We start from the raw sequence: 22694 nt of genomic DNA on the forward strand, positions 1-22694 counted from the left end.
TGATTAGTGTATAATATTGCAATTTAAATTAACGCTAACCACACAACAACAATCATCAACAAATTGCAAAATGATAAAGAAAATGGACCACAATAACAAAGGGATCATGATGTCCTTTACGAACAATGTTTCTTTAAAATTCATGCATCTGAGATACAAAGGTCATAAAAAGAAGACACATGTTGTTTTTAACATAAGACCATAACTTCTCATTGAATTCCATCAAAACATAACTGGGAGAAAAGTGGATAAAGAAAGAATCAAACACAAACGTAACAACATCAAATACATCATCAAATGCTATATTTCTAGAAATTCTGATCAAACACATGAGACCATTAGGATCCCAACAAAAACCATCAAGGAGAATTACATAAGTACCAATAGATCATGATAAGTTTGCAGTGAATTAGGATTCTATATCATAGACCTTCTATAATGACTATCCAACTACACATTTACAACAGTTTAACCTGACTGCTACTACTCTAGCACACAAACCTACTAATATAATTGAAACTTAGCCTCCGCCTCCAATATTTGGCTTAGCCCACACATAGTAGATGGATACCACTTTAATATACTACAAATATGCTTTCTTTTGTGATCATATTCGTAATTCCAACCATAATCTTTAATATGAAAGGATTTGCAATCCAGTTAACCTGTTACAACTACATGTTGAAGACTATCAAGTATCCAAATTCATTGAATTAGCTCCTATTTACACTGTCTTCATACACCGACTATCTTCAAGACCCTATACTATAGTTAAATATGAAATTAGATATCTTAAGGAAGATCAACAATTTTTGTGACACTAGGCATATTATTCTAGTGGCAAGAACCAAAACCCCAAACATGATTTGATGTAGAAGGTCCTGAAGTCAGCTGTTGAATATCTACACAGAAATCATCATTGAATAGAGTGTAAGAGCATCACTACAACATATTTCTCTTTCTCAACAAGCTCAGCATGGGAATCATACCAATCCGAGATAGGAAAAACATCTGGCCTTGCATGGTTCAATAACGTGGAAATTTTTCATCTCCACAGTTAGTGCTAGACATGAATTCATTGTGCTCTTCAGCCTTTATGTTCACCGATGACAAAAATGCAATTAAAAAAATGAGCCTACTCAAAGAGAGGGTTGAGACTGTAGCAAATTCAGTACCTTCAGTTGCAATAATAGGTTTATATGACTCGTCCCATGGACGGGTGCTTAAGAGCTGGGGGGGGGGTGTTTTCACTGAATACTGAAGCAGCAGGACCACCTAGAGGGGTGATTGGATAACTATATTCACCACATTCCATTTCTAACTCGCTTGCTCCAACCCAATTGGTCAAGTTACTTCTTGATGAGATTGGTGGCAATTGTGTAATCATTTCTGAAGATCGCTTATTCCCTCCACCACCCATTGCTTGAGACTCATGCAAAAAAGCTTCTAACAACCCACTGTTGTGTGGGGAGAAGCCATCAACATGGGTGGATGGAACATGAGGTGGTAGTGTGTATGAGTTATTTTCTGTAGGAGTAGTCACTGTCTCCAGACGCGTGCCAATGGTATGCATAGAATCTGCAAGTTAGCTTGAAGGGAGCTCCAACTTCACACATGGTAAGGGTGTAGGAGGAGAGAGATTTCCATTGAAAAGGGCATGGATGCCAATCATCAAACCCCCAAGGGGTGTTGTTAGATTATGATTGGAATTCCTGTTGCTCAGATTAGGATCATAAGGAAAGCCATTTGCCCCAAACCCATCCAATCTAGGAGGCTAGGCATATGATGACCCATCCAATCTGGGAGGCTGAGCATATGAAAATTGACGAGCAATCTTGAAGAACGGTTCCCCTATGCTCTTTAATGGGGTGTTATAAACAAACTGACCAAAAGGGGAGATCCCTCCTCCTCCTACACCAAAGGGCATCATGCTCTCACTATCCTGAATCCGCTTTGCACGTTGAATTGGGTTTACCATATGGTAACTTTGTGACAATCCTAGTGCGATTCAGAATCAAAATCATGGAAACCTCTGTCAATGTCAGGAACTGAGTGTATGTTAATGCATGCTGGCTAGGTTTCAGACTATCAAAGGTGACATTAGGAATCTCCAGTTTTGCAGAGCTAGACAAGAACCCATGATAATTATGACTATGATTATGCTAGAATGTTGAAGCATCTGCACCATTGATGGGCTGGTGATTTTGTCGATTTTCGCCGTTGGATTGTTGTAGAGGCAGATCGGGCGGGTAAAGAGGCAATCCCTGTCTCTGCCTTCTCTTGATCTGTGTGTTCCAGTAATTCTTAATCTCGTTATCAGTCCGCCCAGGCAGCTGAACCCAAAATTAAAAGCATAAGAATACATGACCCTAAATTTATTGATTTGATTTATTTTCAACATTCAAAGGGAACCAAACACAGGTCATCCCAACATATATACCACTGGTAAAATGAGTCACAAAGTCATATATGGCCTCAACTAACAAATGGGTTTTCATCAGAGATCTTTTGTTTTAATCAGAAAGAAACGTAAAAGCAAACCAACAAAGGAAAAAGTAACAATAGGTACCACCTGAGTAGCCATGCGAGCCCATTTGTTTCCGAGCTTGGCGACCTCGGGCAGTTCCTACTGCCACATTGTAGCGCTATTTCTATGTCAATCATCCTATGTCTCTATCGCTGCTACCGCCACCCTGATCAAGATGCAATAATAGACATTTATCCAGAGAGCCGTTGTCCATGAGATCATAAACTAGGAGCCTCTGGTGGGCATTGTTCCTCCCCCTCCTTGAAGAGTTGCAGAGTGAGATCTTATACGAAGAGACCTATTCAGAATGCTTGAAATTGGAGTAAAATCAGAGGACGAAAGAGGTGGTGAGGGTTCCAGGCTACAAAATTGCTGCTGAACGTTTATATGATATTTCTGAGCTCTTCTCGCAACAATTCTCTCATTATGGTTTCCTCCATTTTCAGTGCCATAAATTCCACTAAAAATTCAAATGGACTCTCTTGAAAATCTAGAAAATGGTGCGCACAGATGTCAAGTGGAGAGCAGAAGGGTGGCCTAAAAATCTGTGCACAGATGTCAGATGGACACGAAAAGTGTAGACGGTCGACTGATTCAAAAGAAGGCCTATCGACCTAATTAATAATTTAAAAATATTGAAAATTTAAATTATATATATATATATAATTCTTATATATATATATATATATATATATATATATATATATATATATATATATATATATATATATATATATATATATATTACATTTTAATTTGTGTAGAAATTCAATTTTTGATAAGATAATTTTTTTTAATTGTATTTTTAAATGTATAAATGAATTAATTTAGAAAAAATCTCTAAACATTTAATTTAATGGATTTATCAACTCAAGTTACTATAGGCTCATTTTAATCACAAATATAACATGCTCTGAGAAATCAAATCTCTTTAGGTGCAAACATCTTTTACACTTTTGCACCTCTAGATATTTGATCCATCTTGCTTATTAGATCTAATATTCATATGGATTTATATATACACACACATACACCAAAATATATACTTAAAAATTGATCAAAATGTAGAATAATGAGAGCTTGAAATGTTCATATATATACACACACACACACACATACACCAAAATATATACTTAAAAATTGACCAAAATGTAGAACAATGAGAGCTTGAAATTTTCATATATATATATATAGTTAACATGGGAATTGAATATGGGTGGAGATGATTCTATTCCTTCCTCCCAACCATTTTGGGTAATCCCAATTGACTATATACTAGTATAGATCCATCTTAACTATGGATTTGGATCTAGCTCCAAGGCGGATATATATATATATATATATATATATATATATATATATATATATATTACTTAAATTGCATTTTTGAATGTATAAATCGACTCAATGTCTTGAAAATTTCCTTTCTCAAATGAATCAAATATACTTCACAACTTAAATCTACTAAGTAAAATAGTGAAATTGCATTAAATGTTTTAACTAATTTTATTTTTCAATTGCTTTATGAGTTTTTTTAATCATATATAATATTACATATTTAACAGAAACATATTTCATTTAACATAAGTATTGAAATATTTTATTTATTAATCATATTGATTTTTTTATTAATAATATATTTTAAATGACATTTATTACTTTTAATTGAATTACATATCTTTTTTTTTTAATTCAAAAACATTTTGTTTTCTTTTACTTTTGATTTTTTTTGAATATTGAAATATTATATATGGGGTTGATATAAAATAATTAATTTAGTTCTTTACATAAATACTCTTAAAAAATGTAATAAATATACAACTTCTTCATAGTCACAAATGAAAATATAAGATTTTTATTTTTAATTGGTTTATATATCTCTATAACATTTATATAAAATTGTGTTAATTTATTATTTATGGCTAAAAGTGAAATATTTTTAACCCTTTTCCCTCTCCATTTTGTGTTGAGATTATATTACTTGATTATTTATGGATGAGAATGAGATTGCCCTTCTCACTGAATGAGTGAGAATATGAATGTTTTATAATAAGTTTAATTAAAATTAACCAAACATGCATATTCATTTTTCTTTTTTATTATAATAGTTATTGTTTTTTATTTAAGGAATATTTTATTTTTATTTTCAAAGAGACATTGTTAACCCTAGGTTAGGCATGGATGGAATCATATATCCCTGCCCTATAATTTATAAAGTTGACATTAAAATATTTGACTAATAAATCGAAATGTTCACATTAAAATATTTTTTTGTTATATATATATATATATATATTTTAATATTAATTTTACATTAAGAATCAAATAAATCACACATCTCTCTTTTATTACTTTTATGAGGATTTTTTAATTTTTTTTAATAATTTCTTTTCTTTAGATATTGATATATTTTATTATGTTCATAAGTTTTTAATATATATATATATATATATATATATATATATATATATATATAAAATTTATTTATTTAATATTATTTTCAAATATTTTATTTTGAGCTCTATATTGAAACATTTTTAAAAGTATAGAAGAGTGAATATATATACTTTTACTTTTAATTATATCTTAATTAATATAAAATTATTTTATTTTATATGGATATCTAAATATTTTATCTTAATGACATAAAATTATGTTATTTCATATAAATATTTAAATATTTTATTTATTACTGAGAGTGAGAATAAAATACTTCTGCCATATTAGATGAAACTGTTAATGTTTTAAAATACTATTAATTAAAACTATAATTCAATATTCATTTTTATTTTTTATTATAACTAACATTTTTTCTTATTTAGAAAACGTGTCATCTTGAGATTTAGCACCAAAAAAAGCACACTTCACCATCAATGCACCACCATCATATTGGATTTTAGAATGAATTTCTGGGTGTACACTCTCTGTCTACATATATGAAAGATTTTAGAAAATAAAAATAAAAATTGAAATTCTTAGATAATATTGTTTTTCTTTTACAAATTTTAATGGAGAAAAAGGAAAACATAAATAGTATTTAAAATTTGTTATATATATATATATATGATTTTAGAAAATAAAAAATAGTTGAAATTCTTAGATAATATTTTTTTCCTTTTTCAAATTTTAATAGAAAAAAGGAAAACATAAATAATATTTAAAATTTGTTATATATATATATAAATTGGAGATGGCCATATTATAAAGTATTATGTAAATCATGAGATTTAATGTTCAATTCAATTTTTTCTATGTCAAACCATATATATACAATGAATCCCTTGAATATTTAGAATATTTAATTAAAAAAAATCATAAATAATATTTATAATTTATTAATTTTTTTTTTTTTAAACAATAATGATTAAAAATATTATATTAACTAAAATTTGTAGAAAATAAATATAGCAAAATTATAACCAAAAAGCAAAATTAATAATATAAGTCAACATAATCTATATCTCTAATGCTAATCAATCAATTAAACTTATTTTTTAATAAAATTAACATTTTACTCCACCTCCACCTCCACCTCCACCTCCACCTCCACCTCCACCTCAGAATGAAACTTTCCTCCCCATCGCCAGACATTTACTATGATTTTATGACTCTGGCAACCAAAATAACACACTAAGTTTTTGGAAAATAAAATTAGTAAAAAGTCTGAATGGAGTTGTAGCCGCCGTGGAGGCTAGCAATTTTTATTTTATTTTAACGTGGACTGAGATTGATAGACATTCTTGAGGCTTTTACGACACAGTAGAAATTCTTAGGAAAGGCTGTCGTATGGAAGGTAATCCGTAGGCCCTCATGTGCATAGTGAATTTCCATATTTATCGTAGGCTTATATTTGTTAAATGTGCGGAGGTTTATGTAGTTAAATATTTAATTGATTAATGTTTGTGTTATATTTAGATATAGATTATTTCGATATAGATAAATGTTTCATTGGTTAATGTGCTGAGGTTTGTATAACTAAACGTTTAATTAGTTGGTTATATGTGAGGAGGTTTATATAGTTAAATATTTAATTGATTGGTTATATGTGGAAGGTTTATAAACCAAATACATACTTTCTAAATGTGAGGAGGTTTATATAGTTAAATATTTAATTGATTATATGCACAGAGGTTTATAAACCAAATGCATATTTGCTAAATTTGCAAAGGTTTATATAGCTAAACACATATAGACAATACATATTTTTTTTGGACAATTCCCAAAAGTTTCAAATGGATTAATCAATGAATTCTTAAATGATAATTGTTTAAATTTCAAATATGGTGAATAGTTAAAATGTTTTATGAAATTTTGGAGGACTAACAAAAACATTGTCATTCATTTCGTTACAGGGAGAGGTGGAGATGCATATATGTGTGAGTAACAATATTATATTAATGGGGCATTCATAGAATCGAACTTGGGACCTTGCACACCCTAATAAAGAGTCAACTCTCATTGTGTATAGTTAATTTGATTGTGTGGAGCTTTGCACAATTGTGTATAGTTAATTTGATTGTGTAGAGCTCTGCACAATGAGTTAAGTTCATTGTCATTATGATAAAAGAGAAAAAAGATTTGTGAGTATGAAAAATTTGTACCATTTCTACTGCGAAATTGACAAAAATTGAAGAGAACAAAATGTGGAGCAGAGGAGACTCCTCTTCTGAGTATTACAAATCACTTAAATAAGATTACATTGGAACATCAGTAATAAATGACTGGAGTTAAACTCAACTTAAACTGGACTAAGTGAAACTAAACTAGGGCACTTGGAGGGACGGTTTTCACACCTAACAGGTGGTTGGAATTTGATTCTCCAACACTCCCCCTTAATTTCAACCATATAAAATTTATTTAAGATACCTGCTGGTCTATGTCTTAGTTAGGCTTACAATTTAAAAATTTTACTTCGATTACATTTTCTTTTCTTCTTCCCTTCTTCCAGATTCTGTAGCCTCTAAATTGTTTCAACTTTTTCTCTTTGTTGTATCCTTTAAACCTCAATTTATTCATTTGTTGGTGCAGGTCTTCCATTCTTCCAGGTTGTCTAAGCATATCTTGGACTTCTTCAAAAAACGACTTGTATGTGGGTTGTAGCCACATATTCTGTTATGTAGTGTGTTTTTCATCATCAATCTCTTGCAACATAAGATCATAATACAATTTCATCTCTTTAGGACTCCAATATCTGGAAATTTCATTGATGTTCTCATCATCCAAGATGTCTTCAAGGTTCATTTCTGTAGCTTCTATGCAGACTTTTTCAAGACATGGTGCTGCAAGCCATACTTCAAGGAAATTTAACTATTCTTCATAATTGTTCTGTGTACCTGCACATTGGAAATCAATGTTAGAATTAAACATATTTGCAGAACCACATTTGTTATGTTCCTTCTGCTCTGCAATGAGAGATTTCTCCCTTTGTGCTTCATTCTCTGCTTCTGCCTCTGTCTTCTCTTTGTGGGCTTCCTTGTTTGCCTCTTCCTCTGTTTCTGTTTATGTCTCTTCAGCTTCTTTACTAACATATGCTGTTGCAAACATGTTTTCTTCCACTGTCTCACTAAATAACATCATGTCAATATGATGTTTTTATTGCATCACCTGCAACCATTCATCATTAGCCAACAATTCTTCATCAAAATTTACATCAACAATATTATTTGTTGGATTTACCATAATATCGACCGCTGCAATGGCAACTTCACTGTCATTAGCAAGCTCTGTTGTTGGATTCACCAAACTTTCATCAGCAAGCTCTGTTGCTGGATTCACCAAAATTTCATCAGCAAGCTTTGTTGTTGGAATTACCAATTCATCATCCACTTGTGGTTGAGCACAGTGGGATTCAACAAATTTTTCATCTGGTTGTAGATCTGCTGCTATAGATCCACTTTCATCTTCAACTTCAATGCTCCCCCTTGCACCAAAACACCTCTCAAGAGTATCCCAAGCCTCCTTGGCTATCTTGGTTTATGAAATTAGGGGGAGAATGTTGTCATCCATAGACTCTTTTATGCATGTCAATGCAAATACATCCTTTTGCCTCTTCACTTCCAGATCTAAAAAAATCTCAAACATCCCCTGTTGTCGCTTTGACTTTCTTAGCCTCTTGGCTTTTCCCATTTGTTGAGTGTTGACTCACTACGACTCAACAAGCAAAACATTCTATAAACATAGCATCTAACTGCAATAAAAATGTTGCTACTACTTGACTTCCACAAACGAATCTACAAATTTTCATAAAAACAACACTTCCCAAAAAAAATTCACAATTCCCAAAATCGATTGAAACAATGAATCTTTTTAAAATCTCTTTAAAAAAAAAATGCAAGTGCGTTTTTTAATTCCATGTTTTAAACCATATAATGCCCTTTTAAAAAATTACACACGCCTCCTTTATATAGAAATATAGTCCATTTTCCAAATCACGTGGAGCCTATTTAAAAGATTACATGGGCCCTTTATAAATAATATGAATCTTATCTCACATTCGAATTCAAAAAAACATTAAAGAATTGAAATAAGCCCATTTAAAATAATGCCATCATACTCCTTTGACTTTTCTTATTTGTGCTCCCCATTGGAATGCTCCTTCCGTATGAAGACTCGGCTTCAAAATTCGAAGACTATGTTGACCATTGAGTCCATAGACACTGGAGGCGCTTTTCCCTTTTTAAATAATTACTATAACGCACTGTTAGCCGTTCGGAGGGTGAGTCGAAGTGAAAGTTACTGGAGCTTCAAAACCTGTCAAGGTCGAAACGTATCAACCTTGTCTGCCTTTCGAAGCTTCTCCTCTGCGTTCGCATTGCCATTGTGCGGAATTTAAATGTGTGGAGGTCCAACAATGAGCTATGGACTTACGCACAATGGCTTAACCAACCACGAATGCTCACACAATTCGTTCAGTTGATTTCTATTCCTTCGCATTCATTCTATAGTGAAGCCTTGAAGCCCAGGTGACTGTGGAATGCAAAGGTAAAATTGCAAATTGCAAGTCTTCGCGTAGAACACATAACTCTTTACTATTTGCTAGTTTTATTCCTTAGCCATTCCTTAGTGCGTCATAACCCAAAAGTTCGTGTTCAAATATCGTCTCTGTAACAAGACTTATGTGCTTTTAGGTGGATGGATCGACTTTGTGAGGCGACGAGCGCTTAAAACTAGTGATGGATTCTAGCTGATATCAATATGAGATATTGGATACCTATCAACAGATGTGTTCGGGCAAGTATTCCTATGGATGTGAACTTCTCTCAATATGAAATATTGGATACCCTTCTAGAAATGAATGCAGGGAGCACCCTTCAAGAAACGCTGGACATGTTAGAAAGTTATTAAGATAATCTATAATTACCATTTATTCAGATGATCACTGAAAATATTGATATGCCCAACAATATTTGTATCAGTGGTGCCTTCAACATAATCTTAGACATCTCGACATGTTCCGCTGGCCTCATTGAGAGCAGAGGAAATGGCTAGTGAAAATCGAAGAAGCATCCAACCTGATACTGAAAAATGTCAATCTGCATCGTGAGACGGATTTTTCAGAGTAGACGTTATTCGTTTGGTGCCCGAAGCAACAAAGCGTGCAAGAGAAGCTACAATACCAACCTTCACCTGCCCTCTCCGAGGAAGAGACCTTCGCTTGCCATGGAAACCACCATCGTAATCATTGCCCATTTTAATTTTAGTTACGCAGATTTTGTAACAAACCCTAAATGAATGTGTTTGATGAAGTTGGGGATGAGATAAGGTACATAGGGCCAGAAAGGTGAGAATGGTGCACAAAGGCCGTTAAAATGCATTTCACTGTAGAATCATTCAAAAAATATTGAAAGTTATATTATTCATATTTAACTATAGGTTTTTGTTTGTACACTCTGCACAATAAAAATCTCATTTTACGGAGTGCAAAGCTCTGCACAAATAGCCTCACATGGATGCGAGGTAACTCAACAAGCCATCTAAAGGGCTTTTACCATTTACATCGTTGGGAAAAGAAGTAATCAAGTCAATGCCTTTAATTGTGTCCCTCGACGAGCTATCATTGCTTCATATGGTATGTAAGCCGAGAGTAGCACGTCGTGGTAGTTTCTTGAGAATGTCTTCCAAAGTATAGCAGCAGGAGATTCTTGGACGCTTAGCAACGGGTTCCTTGCCAATGGAGGCAGATGATTCCGAGAGATTGGACAAATTACGCCATGCTGCTGCTGCTGGAGGCTTCAATTTTGAAAATGTAGACTTGTTCAGCGGGGCTGGGTGAGGAGAAACATAATTGAAAATAACATGCGTCGGCATTGCAATGAGGGGCTGCTGGTAGTTACCACTCTTCGGAAGTTGTTAATGATTTGGTGTAAAAAAGTTATAAGTCAGAAGTTGTCAGTTTATGTGTGGTTTAGTGGATTTCCTTTGTTGTTATGTGCCTTACTGCCTATGATTTGACTAGTATTTTCTTGCAATTTGTCACAAACCCTACTCACGAGAACTAACATTATGATCAAATACCTATTTTTAATGTTGTTATAGTTTCATAATAATATCTATTGATCTGTTATGTTTCTCATGAGCATTTGTATTCTTTAATTACAACTATGTCCGGTAGGCCCTGCATGGGAGAGTCAATAAAATGGATAACTATTTTACACCTCTGCTTTTGATTCGTAATGCCTGGTAACTATTTTCTTTTCTTGTTTCTTTAATTAAATGTGTGGAATATACGTTAAAATTGTGGCGATGACCCATGAGAGAACTGTGCTGGGAAATCGGTAAGGTAATCATTGACATCATATCTAATGAGGAATATCTTGCTATGAGCACACGTGATGAACGATATCTCGATCTATAGTGCATTGAGATCATCAAAGCATCGAGGCTCAATTCATTCCTCTCGGCTTGCTATGAGGCAAAGCTTTCAATCCTTTTCCCGGTACCTCGCGGGTCAATGCCATAGAATTCAATTAAACATAGGAACTTGTAGCACCACCTATGCACTTAGTGATTGATTGTTAGATTAATTTTCTTGATTCTTTGCTTTGTTACTTTAGCCTTTGATTCACGCTTTAGCTGGGAAACCTAGAAAAGCTTTATAGATAGGGAAACAACATGCCTGACAAACGAATTTCTTTCCTGCTTGCTTACTTTTAGTCTCACGTTCATTCATTTCGTTAAGTGAAATTCCTAATTAATCGGTTGGAGAGAGTGCTCCACTTGAGCTTGCCCCACTAGCGAGCAGTTTTGAATTTGGATTTCTTTACCCATCGTACACTTTTTTTTTTAATGTTTTGGGTTATGCTCCCCATCAAGAAACCTTATGTTAAATTTTGTCCTTCAAGAGTAATGTTCTTACAATAAATTAATCCTTTACCAATAAATGCTTGATTATAAAATTACCCTTCAATAACATAATTATGTTAAATTTTCACATATTTATCATAAGAAAAAAAAAAAACAAAATGACCATAACACACAAATGACTTATTAATTCTTGAATCTTGGTTTGAAATTGCATGGAACACTCACAATAAAGTCTTTGGAACTTGAAATCAAGTGTCCTTGCCCTAGACATGCCATAACATTTGTATATATATATATATGATATGACCAACATAGTAAAACTATTGAATGTTATCAATAAAAACTCAAAAGTAGATTAATTAATATGGTTTATGTTATTATTTACTTAATCTAATATATACTAGTGGATCTAAAGATAAAGTACATTTTACCATATATATTTTAGCATTGCTTTGGATAATGAGATATACACTAATGTTAACAAGAATGAATACTTAGTATTTGAACCTTTTAAAAATTAAAAGACTAAAATTATAATAAATGGACATTGTAGATCTCCTAACATCATGTTATAGGATTCTGTTATGATTTCCTCCACTATTACATTCTTAGAGAGAAAATACTTATAAGTATTAAATGTGGTAAAAGCATTCTTCGATCAAATATTTCCTTTGTATTTACCCCCAAAATTGTAGTAAAATCAATATATATAAACAAAAAAACCATTGTGTATTGAACTAACATTGAACAAAACCATAAGAAAGTTACTCTAAAAGGGCTCCATATAGTATCTAACTAGTTTATTTTTTAGACAAAACAATTTCATTGAAAAATCATTTTTTTTTTCACCTTGGTGTATTATTTAGAGACTATACCCTTTAATCTAACTTGTAGACATGTGAATTAAAAATTAAATATATTTAAATTATAATAGTTTGACAACTACAATTGTGGATGTTTCAACAAAAAAATGTTGAACATTTGAAACATGTTTATTTTTCTTATTGAAAGTATATAATCAATCCTAGGTAGATTACTTGATGGTACATTATCTAATATAAGGTTTGATATAAAAAATAAATATATGACACCCTAAAAGGGCACAAGAACATACCACCAACGTACAGTTTTCAAATCCATCTAATAAGAGAAATTCATTTTACAACAAATTATTAGTTGTTTCAAACTGATGTCACAACTTACAAGTATCTAAATTCTATTGCTCCAATGATAATGTAAGCAAAGAAATGCCTCATGTTGCATGGAAGCTATGCATTAAATCCAAATAAAAATGGATATTGGATATATGTGCAAAAGAATCTCCTCATATTTAAATGCATCTTGAGAAACATAAAGGGAAAGATGTTATGCCATAGTAGCAAAATGCTCCAATCTAAATGTGTCACTTCTTTTACTACATTTTTAAAAAGGTTGGTAAGATGTGGGCCACCTACGTATATGAAATGTAAATGGATAAAAAATATAATCAACATCTCATTCTCCAATATGTGGTGTAGTGGGGACTTCAATATTATAGAACTTTATTCTTTTAAGATTAATTTGACATAAAAATGCAATACTTTAACTTTAATTATACTGGATAAAAATATATCATGTTGGACTTCAAATTTGTTTTGTCATAAACATGTTTATGCTTTCGATTCTTTATATTTTTAATCTTTATCTATGTTTAATAGGTTTGGGATTAAAATAAATATATACTTTTTAAAATGATGGGGAGATCAGATTTGAAAAGATTTGTCTACTCTTGTTTGCACCTAAACAAAGCAAGGTGCACTCTACAATATACTCAAATTTGGATTAAGCATAATGTGACTAAGTTAAATTAAGTAACATTATTAAACTTAAAAAATTATAAATTAAGTTTACATTAAAACAAATATATCAAAATAATAAATAATTATTTTTTTATAATTGAAATATTTTATAAAAGTTTTTTTGTTTTTTGTTTTTTTTGTTTTCGAGATTTGATCTTTCACCACTTGGTAGATTGCAAGATGGATCTAAGTTGCTTTAATTATTAATTATAATTATTAACTTTATTTTTTTATTTTTTGTTTTTAATTTTATTTATTTATTTTTCTAATTTTATTTTGACTGAGCCAAATGTTATAAAAGAAATTACAACATCTCTACCATATTGGAGAGAAATTTGCTCAGAAATATTTTAGAAAAGAAGGAAATCCTCATCGTCTTAAAATATACATTGTAACAAAAAAATAGAATTTACGTCAAAACAAATTTATTAAATGAAAATTTCATTACTGAAATACAATATTAAAAATGTATCCCATTTATTAGATATCAATTTGGGATTCAACTACGTTAAGTAAAAGATATCCCATTTATTAGATATCATTTTAGGATTCAACTGCGTTAAGTAAGTCATTCACGTATGACCATTTCCACGAGAGGTAGTCGTAACTGACTAATTTCTCATGATTTTTGAATAGTTCACTTAGCACTCATTGCATCGGGTGATGCTCACAAGGGTGAAGAAGTGGGATTGAAACTAGTGAAATGAATCACATAGCGTCAATCATCACTTCCAGGGCTTGCACCCAGTAACCAGGACTTCTTGAGAGGTCACCCATCCTAGATCGCCTCTGGCTCAAGCGCGCTTAATTGTGGAGTTTTCCCCACAATCAAGCCCACTTAAGGAAGCATCACGATGTGCAGTAACAACAACAAGAGACCAACAATAACACAACAACATCAACGTAAAATGAAACTTGAAAAATCAGTAAAATAATGCGGTGTGCAGAGGTTATGGGGTTACCAATGATAGAGATGCTCGTTCGAGCAAGAGTAAAGTGAGAATAAATGCACATAGGCGAGCCATTACTTATATTATTTAATAGAACAATCCTCGACGTTAGGATGTGTGGATAAGTTTCAAACCTTAATCAAAAGGAAAATGTGACATATTGATTAAATACACATGGAGCTTCAGGATTTTGAAAATTTGACAGGAGAAGAATCCTTTTTGAAATCTTGCAAGTGGAAAGTCCGATCCAACATATCAATGTGGCTTGTATGAATAAACGCATATAGTAAAGTGTCCAGGACATAAAACATATCAATTTCATGCGAGCGAGAATAAAGAGAAAATAAATACACATGGTCAGTCCATTAATTAGATTAATGAATAGAGTAGTCGTTGAGACCAAGATGCGTGTATAGGTTTTAAGTTGCAATCGTTAAAAAAATGTGGCATATTGATTAAATATATATAGGAGTTTTCGGGCATTGAAACCTTGACACCAGAAGAAATATTTTGGAAATCTGTGGAAAAAAAAGGCCAATCGATCATATTAATTTTCCTCTGTACAAGGGCATAAAACATGCGATCTTCATACAAGGGAAAATAAAATGATAGTAAATGCACATAGTCAGCTAACCAACGGTAATTAATGAATAAAATAGATAGTGAGAGCAAGATACATGCATAGATAGTGGATCTTATCGGAGGTCGTATTCCAAAAGTTACAATAAGGGGTGAATGTGATTTCACATTTAAGTTTGCTATGATAAAACAATCGGGGTTGCATATTAGTGGTTGGAGGTCCATAACACAATTCGAAGATTCAAAATTTAGATATTTGTTTATTATTATACAGGACCAATGCTACATGTATCGGAAATTTCGAAAAGAATTTCCGCGATGTTATTATTCTGATATAACTCTATTATAAAGAGGTTCGTCCAACCAATAGACTAACAAGATTTTCCCACAGGTCATAGGTGTCACTGCCTTATCTATTTCAGATATCTAGCGATCCTTGTCGGCCTCCAAATGCCCTGTTTTTTCAAGTTCTGACTTCCAACTTTGGAGATTTCTATTCGTTCTGATATCCGGACCCTCCAGAGGTATGAAAAGTAATTCAATAGAAAATCACATCTACTCTCAAGTGGAACTTTCCGAGAATGGGCCACATCTTAAAAGTGTTGATATTGTGAGTTTTGATATGCGACAAAACCGCTGACAATGGGCCGGTAGTGTTAAAGTGTCAGGATGGATGATAAAAAATTAACAAAGGATTTGTTTTCAAAAAACCAAAGAAGCTTGAGCCTTTTCTCTCTCCTCCCAAAGGGACGCGTGGCAACAAAAAGACTAGATCTAATAAGAGACACACGACTAGATGCGTTGCAACCAGCAATTGATTGCGATAAGTGACACGGGGAGGCTGACGTCATCACGACATGCCAACAGGGTTGACACGTGGCAAGTGGATTCAAAAATTTCAAGGCTCACAACAGGCCAAAAAAGGGCGACACATGGCATTATTCAAAAGATGACATGTGGTAGTGATGTCGTCGCATATGGGAGATCAGGGATCGAAGGTTGAGCTGTATTGTGCATTGAAGTGAAACCTTCGATTGATAACTTCCGATTAAAGGGCTATGATACAAGGGCTAGACTACGGTCACGTGAAGAGCCACAAGACCAAGGCCCAAACGTAGAAGGTGATTGACGATCGACAATCGACGAGTTGACATGTCGTGTACCAAGGTTACACCTCTGATTAGAAATCACCGATAGAGAGGGATCCGATTTGGGGGTATCACCACGGTCATAAAGAGTTCAAAGGAATCAAGGGCGACGCGTGGCATTATTCAAAAGGTGACATGTGGAAGATACATGGAAGCGATGATGTCACATATGGGAGCTCAGCATTCATAGTTTGAGGCGTATTTTCAATCGAAGTGAAACCTCCGGTTGAAGGGCTCCAATATAGGGGCTAGACTGTGGTCACGTGAAGGGCCATAGGACTAAGGCCCAAACACAAAAGGTGATTGGCGATTGGAAATCAAAGAATTGATATGCCGTGCACCAAGGTTACACCTCTGATTGGAAATCGCCGATAGAGAGAGCTTCGCTTTGGGGGCTAGCACCATGGCCACAAAGAGTTCAAAGGAATCAAGGGCGACACATGGCATTATTTAAAAGGTGACACATGGAAGATACGTGGCAGAGATGGCGTCACATATGGGAGATCAACGATCGCAAGTTGAGCCGTATTGTGCATCGAAGTGAAACCTCCAATTGATAACCTCTGATTGAAGGGCTCCGATACGGGGGCTAGACTGCGGTCACATGAAGAGCCACATGACCAAGGCCCAAATGTAGAAGGTGATCAGTGATTGAAAATCGGCGAATTGACATGCCATGTACAAAGGTTACACCTCCGATTGGAAATCATCGATAGAGAGGGCTCCGATTTGGGGCTTCACTCATTTCCTCTCTACGTAGATCAAGCCACGTCACTCATCGGAGATCGCAAGTTTTGGGACTACAACCAAATGCTACATTGTGAAATCATTGATTGCAATTTCGCGATATTATAAAGGCCCAGGAATGTGTGATGTGGTCCCATGCATTACACATTCAAACAATTTGTAGTGTAGTATTCTAAAGAATTGACCCCCTGTCCCAAGCTAAAGGGCTTAGCCCCTGAAGGCATCGCTCATTGGATTTATGATGTAACATCCTTTCCACAGTCATCATGTCACACTCCACCATGTGGCTAGCACATGATTATTAAGAGTCAAAGAATCTTGGGCAAAGTAAATGACAGATCAGAGGCCCACAGTCAATCACACTGTCAAAATGGTATATTCTTTGAAGGCCAACAAATCTGCTACAGTGTCATGAGGAGGAACCTCACCATAAAAAGCCCATCGGTTTAATTACCACGACCTTCGGTCTTGACATATTAACTTACAATTATGTTCTTGGTACTCATGTTCTTGGAATTTACGAGCTGATATTAGAGTTTACTTTCGGTTTGATTTCTTTACGAACCATAGAGGGTTTAATTATAAAATCTATTTCCATTTCACTATTATTGAATTTATTTCGGCCTTTGGTCCATAGATTTGTTTTAATTTGAGAAATATGAGTTAAAAATCTTGTTTGCATATCAAAACTACCTTGTATTTTATTAAACATCACATACAAATACAACAAGTATTAGTTCAAGATAGAAATTATATCTTAATCATACAATCAACTGGTTGAGAAAATATCTCAACAAAATAGCAAAATAAGAGCTAGATTAGATACAACTAATTAACAATCACATAACAATTAAATTTAATTATGAATATCAATTAATAGGCACAATACAAGTAGGATTTAATTCTCCAAGTCCCTCCCTTAATGAGTATTTGTCTTGATCTTATTATTTGCAATGTCTTCGTTATTTTATTTAAACATCTTCGAAATCTCATAGAGCCAACTCCATCAAGTTATCTCATAACCCTCGCAAACGTGTAGGCAACAAATTGGATTCCTGAGTTCCACTCTTGAACTCCTGAAACACAGATCTCCCGAAGTCAATTACTGAACAATGTCCCAAGATGTTGCATAACCTCATCAGAAGACCACTCCCACGTCTTCAACAAATGAGGGATGCTTCCCTAGATCCATAACTACCAAACTATCTAGACAACCATCCGTATTGAGTTTACACCAATTGATCTCTTAAAATAATTGCTTCAGACGCAATTGATTACTGATTTGCAATAGATGAACTGCTAGTCATTCTATTGACGAGCCCCCATCTACTGAGGTACATGGGTACCAACCATTGTACTCGCCAGTGATATAGAAGAGTCATCTAGATAAAAAATGTATCTAGAGTTAGTTTTACAAATGATCTCCTTATGTGATTTTCACAGTTCATCATTACCAATTTTACAAACAAATTATAATGCTAATAATTTTAACTACTACACCGCCCAGATTCAAAGATTCACATGATGTTGTGTGTTTCCATTATAAAATAGTGTTTACATTGTGATAAGGGTTCACGGTCGTGCACTAACAACAAGTAAAATTCCATTTCACAGATCCTCTACAAATGTTGTGTAATGTCAACACAAATCGCAGAAAGGGTAGTGCGGCATGGATGAAACTCTCATCTCTGGTCTAGAAGGGAAAATCCATGACCTTAATGCTCTAATGCCTAAAACAGTTGCAAAGAGTAGTATATAGCAGAAACCCCTCCGTCTGCCCATGGTTTTACTAGGTTCTGCATTTTGCTGAAAAATGGGCAATAACACCAACAATAATGAGAATGCTACTATGATTATGAGAATGCTACTATGATTGCTGGTAATATTAAAGCTCATTGGTGCACGAAGAAATAATCCACCATGATTTGTTGCCGTAAGTCTCCATTCATACAAACTCCACGCAACTCCACATCTGACATCAAACACACAAAAACTTCAAAACAACCTATGCTAGTTTAAACTTATTCCTGGACACATATCCCATTATCATGGGCCCTCCCTTAAGGAGAAAAACCCAGAGCATACCAAGTTAAAAAACCTATTTGCACACCAAAACTACCTTGTATTTTATTAAACATCACATATAAATACAACAAATATTGGTTCAAGAAAGAAATTATATCTTAATCAAATATCTCAACAAAACACCAAAATAGGAAATTATATTAGTTGGACTAAATATCTCAAATCCAACTAATTAACAATCACATAACAGTTACATTTAATAATAAATATCAATTAATAGAAACAAGACCAATAAAAGTTAATTCTCCAAATATATAACTATATCCATCTGTTGGTTAAAATTTCATAATGTTAAAAAGATTAAACTCAAACTCTTCTGTGCGCTCTTACAAACTAATTCAAATCAATTTGCCTTTTATATTTATATTTACAGTTACACTATGCACGGATTCAACGACTTACTAATTAAAATCAATTTGAATTATATATAGTTGCACCTTAAGATTCCTGTCTAGATTTATATAATGTAGAAATATTTACAAAATGGAACCTTGTTTTCCGGAAATCACAATTCATCTTAAGAATTGTGTTTATATATATACTCTTCTTAACTGACAAGCTACGGTTGTCGGGCGGAGCTAACGTGCTCCGAGTAATATTCAGTTTTCATGTCAAGATTCCGGCAGAACACACAAACTCTGATCAACAGTTTTTTATTATTATATATTTTATCTTCCATAACATTTCAAGTCCCTCCATACAAATTCTTAATAGAAACTTTATCATCTTCTTGACATAAAAGATTTCTATAATTGCAGCGGAAAACTTCACATTTTACTTCTTTAGGTTATTATTTTAGGTTATCATTTACAAAAAAAAGAATAGAGATTCTCATACACTACTGTCATTACAGGAAGTTTTATAAAATTGGTAATTCTATTAATGTTTTAGATATCAAACATTTATATGAAAAATGTTTGTATTTTAAATAATATATTTTAATATTTATTAGAAAATAAAAAGTTTTTAAAAGTAAAATATTTGTATTCCAAATAATATATTTTAATATTTATTACAAAGTACAATCCAAAGTAAATAATCAAATGTGTGACCATAATAAAAGTGCCAAAGACACACCACATTTTTATATCAACCCCAATAAATGTCCCACCCTTGCTCATAGTTCTGCCAAACAAACTGCATCAGGGACAAAAAAAAACCAGTTACATCTGGGAAAACTATTTATAATTATTGTAAAAAACACAAGAATTTTTTTAATAATATAATGAAAAAGATCATACCTATGTCAATGATTCTTGTAATTTATCCCAAAAATCTTAGATCATTTTTCAACAAATGAGTTCTTCCTTATTTAATATCCTTTTAAATTTAATAATACAATGAAAAAAATCATTCCTATAATGTCAATGATTCTTGTTTCTCTATTTATCCCAAAAATCTTAGATCATTTTTTAGCAAATAAGTTCTTCCTTATTACAGTCTCCTTTTAAAATTGTTTGGTCCACCGCACGAACTCACTCCGGTAGGTAGTAAGGAATTTTGAGCAAGTGTTAACCCAGAAGCATACCTACTTCTTAGTTTTCGGGATCGTGAGTTGTTAGTTTTTTTCATGTATTTATTTATTTTGAAAATGTATCAGTGTTTGAGTTTAGTCATTATGTTATTTCTTTATAATTACATTTTTTTGGTTTATTATTTAGTTATTGTGTGAGTTTATTTTTCATTTATTATTTTAGAATTTTTAATTTTACTAAAATAGTTTTATTTTAGTTATGAGGTTTCAGAATTCTTAATTTTGTTAAATTATTAGTTTTTAGAATTATGTGAGTTTATTATTTATTTAGTTATTAGTTTTTAGAATTTTAAATTTTGTTAAAATAGTTTTAGGGTATATAGTTCGTAATTTTTAGGGCTTTCTAAGATTTTCTTTCTTAATCTCATTAAATTTGTTTTATTTATATATAATTTTTATGATTAATAATATTATGATAAATATAATTTTTATGATTAATAACTATTATGATAATTAGTTATTAAGTTTTATAATTTTGTGAACTATTTTTTCTTAATTTTATTTATATATAGTTACTAATTTTTAGAATCAAATAAAGATATGTTATTTGAACACAAAGGTATTAACCTTATGTTATTTATTTACTTAAAATTAATGAATACAAAGACTTAATTGATAATAACAAAAAATAGTTTGAATTATTGATTTTTGATTTATTAGAATCACATTTCTTGCCTAATTTTAATTTTTCACATATAACTCTTATAATTAGTAATTATTAGATTTAGGTTATTTTCATGAGTATGATTTTAATTATCATGCTTTTGCACAAATATTTAAAAATTATGGTATAAATATTGTAACTACATCCAGAAATTATGACAAAAAAATCTGAAATAGTTATACACATGGCATAAAGGTTACAATAAGACCTCCAAAATTATAGTTTAATCAAATGTTTGAAAAATATTTTTTTCAATAATATTGAAAAAAATAAGTATTTTTCCAAAATTAAACATTATAATTTATAAGACTCAATACTAAATTAATTCTGATCAATAAACTAATCCTATTTTGATAATGAATAATAAAAACTTGTTTATTTTCCTATTGATCTGCCATTTATTTTATGACAAAACCACTTTTAAGAAGCAATGCGAATGCTACTAGATTTATAACTCCAATACCCGTGCTTGTTTATGACTTTCATTCACATTTTATGGTAGCGAATTTCAATAAGGAGAATAAAGTGCCGATGATATTGGATTTGTCAATGAGTTTGATGATTGTTTTAGGTTTTGAGTTAGGCTTTTAATTCACATTTTATGATAGTGAATTTCAATAAGGAGAATGAAGTGCGGAGCTATTGGATTTGTGAATGAGTTTAATGATTGTTATACGTTTTTAATTTATGTTTTAGTTTATGGTAACCAGTTTAAATTGCGTAAGGAAAAAAATATTGTATTTATTTATTTTTAATATTATCATTAAAAAAATATAAAATTAATATAAAATTGATTAATTATATTTATTTATTTTTAATATTATAATAAAAATTTAGAAATTAATAAATAAATAAATATCAAAATTTAATTTTAATTTTTAATATTATGATAAAAATTTAGAAATTAATAAGGAAATAAATATTAAAATTTAACAATAATATATTATATTATAAAATAAAATAAAATAAAAAATTTAAATTTAACCTGATGTAATTTAATCTTTAAATGAATTTATGAGTTACATAGTATATGAATAATAAATTTGTGTGATATGGGTATATTCTTAAATTAGATTTAAAGTGTTTTTTTGGCTATCAATGTGTAGGTCTAGAAAAAGTTGATGTAACAAAAAGGAGTTCATAATATTTGAATTCCATGTCGCAAGAAGAATTAAATTTCAAATTAAACCGAATTGAGAGTTAGATAACAAAACCAACTGGGTATCAATTTTACTGTTTTCAAAATGTTGACGCACAACCTAGGAGACATCATTTCCTTTGGAGAAGGACGAGTAGATCGACGTCTGCGAAGCTCTAAT

General features: G+C 31.9%; 1 pseudogene; it reads right to left on the reverse strand.

Moving 5' to 3' along the window:
- Window positions 1-792: 792 nt before the first annotated feature.
- On the reverse strand, window positions 793-9345 carry LOC149202326 (transcription factor GAMYB-like; annotated as a pseudogene).
- Window positions 9346-22694: the final 13349 nt, after the last annotated feature.

This window comes from Pinus tabuliformis, chromosome 2_1 (assembly GCF_031772625.1).
Source record: "Pinus tabuliformis cultivar Carrire ecotype Pingquan chromosome 2_1, CPIR1, whole genome shotgun sequence".
In the NCBI taxonomy this organism is placed as follows: domain Eukaryota; kingdom Viridiplantae; phylum Streptophyta; class Pinopsida; order Pinales; family Pinaceae; genus Pinus; species Pinus tabuliformis.